The sequence below is a fragment of the Neophocaena asiaeorientalis genome, unplaced genomic scaffold (assembly GCF_003031525.2).
Source record: "Neophocaena asiaeorientalis asiaeorientalis breed wild unplaced genomic scaffold, Neophocaena_asiaeorientalis_V1.1 scaffold606, whole genome shotgun sequence".
Taxonomy (NCBI): Eukaryota; Metazoa; Chordata; class Mammalia; order Artiodactyla; family Phocoenidae; genus Neophocaena; species Neophocaena asiaeorientalis.
Genome location: NW_020173687.1, coordinates 12,272,843 through 12,276,818, shown reverse-complemented (window position 1 = coordinate 12,276,818; position 3,976 = coordinate 12,272,843). Strand labels below are relative to the sequence as shown.

General features: G+C 51.5%; 1 protein-coding gene across 3 annotated transcripts in view; it reads right to left on the bottom strand.

Annotated features, from left to right (window-relative positions):
* PREX1 (phosphatidylinositol-3,4,5-trisphosphate dependent Rac exchange factor 1) overlaps positions 1-3,976 on the bottom strand; it is a 197,954-nt gene that overhangs the window by 171,804 nt on the left and 22,174 nt on the right. The window lies entirely within an intron of this gene.

Genomic DNA, 3,976 nt, shown 5'->3' with positions numbered 1-3,976 from the left:
CCACAACAGTGAGAGGCCCGCGTACAAAAAAAAAAAAAAAAAAAACAACTGGGTGGCCTTTGGGTGAGTTCCTGTACTTCTCTGGGCCTCAGTTCCCTTGTCTGTAAAATGGGGATAATAAGAGTCCTCTCCTCACAGATGACAGTGAGCATCCTGTGAGATCACACTGCAGGGCTTAGAACATGATCTACAAAGGAAACAATAAGTATCAGCTATTATTATTAATGGCTGTAGTAGTACTGGTATCACTATGTATTGACATCACATGCAGTGTAGTTTTATGGAAACCATGTAAGATAAGGCACACTCCCGCTTTCAGCAACTCTCCATGTCTGTGTGGATAAATGATGTCAAACTGTGAGAGGCCAGGCCCAGCCGGGCCCTCCCCCTCGCTGACAAGCATGGAGATGAGACCCTTCCAGCCGCCCACCCAGCAACAGCCATCTCCACAGAAGCAAGTCCAGACCGGCCCACCACTCAGCAGCACCCAGAAGGCTCCTAAAACCGCCCTTAATGGGATCCGTTCTGGCCAAAGCACGATCCTTTAGTAGGTGAGAGCCAAGGCAACAGTTCCCGCCACATGGAAACTGGCTTTCTGCTCAGAAACCAGCCCAAATCCTGAACTTGGCCGCTCCTCTCCCCTTCTCCCCACCCATCTACTTTCTTCACAGCAGCCAGAGGGATTCTTCTAAGATAACTCATTCACTGTGACCCCCTGGCCAAAAACCCTCTGCTGCTCTTAGAATAAAAGCCCAGCTCCTCCCCTGGGCTCCGTGTGATGCAGACCCCACAACGCTGTTCAGACCTCCTCCCCCACCCACTGTCCCCTCACTCACTCCACCCCAGCCCCACACCGGCCTCCCTGCTGATCCTAAAACTGGCCAAGCTCATCCCTGCCCCAGGGCCTTTGCACAGGCTGCTCCCTCTGCCTGGAACACAATTCCTCCTGCCCTTCCTCCCATGGCTGGCTTCTTGGCAACCAGGTTCCAGTTCAAAAGTCACCTCACCAGACAGGCCTTCTCTGATCATCAGATCCAAAACAGCCCCCAACACTATCTAATTTATAATCCCTGTATTACGGTATTCATAGCACTTGTCACTTGCAGAATTTTTCTTGTTTATTGTCCGTCTCCTCCTATTTAGATGCCAGGTCTTTGATGGCAAGGATTTTGTCTGCTTTGCTCCCTGTTGCTTCTCCAATGCCTGGCACCTAGTAGGACCTTAATCAGTATTTCCTGACAGTATGAAGACATTAGAAAATAAGAGTTCTGGAGCTTAAAATGTATCTAACACAGTAGATCACCTATTCCCTGTGTGACAAGGGCTCTGAGAGAAGACAGGCAGTGCAGAGAGCAATGGGGAATCTGACCCAGCCTGGGCAGGGGGAGGGACGAGCCAAGGAGTAGAAAGTACTTTAGACCTTCGCCCCTCAGAGTGTGGTCCCTGGACCAGCAGCACGGGCATCTCATCTCCTGGGAGCCTGTTACAAATGCAGCATCTCAGACCCCACCCCAGACCTGCTGATCCAGAATCTGCGTTTTAATTAGACCCAGGCAGTTCTACGTATAGTAAAACTTGAGACATCCTGGGTTAGACCCCAGGAAGAGTAGGCAATAGCAGGCATGTCTGGTTCAGGGTGTCCCTGGGAACCAAAAGATCCAGGGCAGGCCTATGAAGCCACCCTCATATAAAAAGTGGCCTCCCAGCAGCACAGGCCAGAAAGAGTGGTGAGGCCCATCGGGGTCCCTGAGCATCCTTCCTCCCTCAGGCCCGAAATAGGATCCGAGAAGCCCAGAGCCTTGCATATGTGGGTGGGGAGGGAGAAGGGGGATTAGAACCCAACAGATTTATGTGGCAGACTCCCCGAGAGCCACACCATCTGGAGCCCCTTTGTGATACAGGGAAGGGAGGACAGCGGAGAGGCAGCGAGCCGGAAATATTTACAAAGCATGGGGCAAGGGGGCAAAGGAGGTAAGTGCAGGGAGAGGCAGGGGGCCACCTGTCACCAGGAAACCCGCAGCACCCCCTCCTCCACCTCCCAGCCACCTGCAACAGACAGGGCCACACACCCCAAAAACTGCTTAGAATCTATGTGAATCCACCCTTTCTGCAGCTCCCGGAGATGTGACCTCCTGAAAGTCAACCCTGAGCCCTGCTCTTGGTACATGTACCTGTGGAGAAGCTGATCCCTCACCTCCATCGATAAGGATGAACACGTGCCCCAAGCCAGGCAATCCGAGTTCTGGGCTCCTAGATAAGCAATACTTGGTTCATGGATGGGTACATGTCCTAAGGGTCAGGCCGGAGAGCACCTGGATCCAGCCATGCCTGAAGCCATTTTTCCTGAGTCAACTGAGCCCATAATAGCCTTTTTTTTTTCCTTAAGACTATGACTTGGAGTTTCTGTCATTCACAACCCAAAGAGTTCTGACTAATATATCTGTTAAAGCACTTACCACACTGTAATGTCATTACTTGTGTCCATTCTCTCCCCTGGATTAGAACTCCTTGAGGACACAAACCATTGTTTGATTTAGTGCTGTTCCTGATGCCTAGAAGAAAGCCTGACATACAAAATAATCTCAAGAGATATGGGACAATGAATGGGTGGCTCTTCCTTCCTTCACTCTACAAATATTCACTGAGCACCCTCTGTATGCCGGACATTGCTCTAGGTCTGGGAGCAACAGGGAACAGGAGGGACAAAAATCCCTGCCCTCCAGGAGTTTAAATTCTAGTGAGGGCAGAGCAGAAAATTATCAAACAAGTAAGTAAAATCTAAGTGCAATGGAGAAGGGGGAGAGGGAGCATGGGGAAGAGGTATGCTTTTAGATGGGAAGGTCAGGGAAGGTTGCACTGAGAAAGTGGGATATCAGAGCAGAGACCCAAAGAGGTAACAAACCACAGGAACACCTGGAGAGTGTTCTAGAGCAAGCAGACAGTAAGTGCCAAGGCCCTGAGGCAGGAATGTGTCAGGTATGTTTGGAGATGAAGTCAGACAGACAGACATGTGGAGCAGGAAAAACAGATACTGAAGGGCCTCCTAGGTCATCATCAAGGCCTCGACATTTACAGCAAGTGAGGTGGGAGTTACAGGAGGGTTTTGAGCAGAGGAGGAACGTAACCTGACTTACAGACAGTTTGTGTGGAGAACCACCTGTCCGGGGCAAGGGCAGAAGCAAGAGACCAGGGAGGAGGTGACCACAACAGTGCCGGCAGGAAACAATGGTGGCCAAGACCATGGTGGCAGCGCAGAGGGGTGAGGAGTGACCATATTCTGGACGCTCGTTGAAAGTGGAGCCAGCTGGACCTTCTGAGCTTTCGGATGCAGGATGTAAGAGGAAGAACAGAATTGAGATGGCCCCAGGGATGAATCTGAGCAGGTGGAAGGATGGAGGGACCACTACCTAGACAGAAGGGGCTGTGAGCAGGGCGAGCTGGTAAAGGTGGGGTGTTGGCAATGCCCGCTAGACACCCAAGGAGAGATGTCATCATCATCCGGGTACAGATGCTTGGAGGTCAGGGCAGAGGTCAGAGCAGGAAATATAAATTGGGGAAACGTTAGCAAAGGGATGGCAGTTAAAGTGATTGAACAAGACGAACTCAATCACAGAATTAGGATAAAATGACAGACGGAGAGAAGGAAGGAGCCATCCCCAGCCCCCTGACACTGGGCTCCCACCCTCACAGGTGATAAAGAGTAATAATGACGTCAGCTCCTCCTTCTAGAATGACCTGCTGTGGACAAAGGAGCTGCACATCCAGCATCTCACCTGTGTCCAAGAAAGAGGCAGGGGAGGATACAGCACTGCCCGCCCCACTGCATCACCCAGCTGAGGAATCTGAGGCTCGGGGAGGGACAAGGCTGTCGCAAGGTAGTCCCAAGGCTGTCAGCTGGCAGAGCTGCCCGAATCGGGCCCCTGGCTATCGACACCATGTGCTGCTACCAAACACAGCTTTTCCTGAGCGGAAAGAA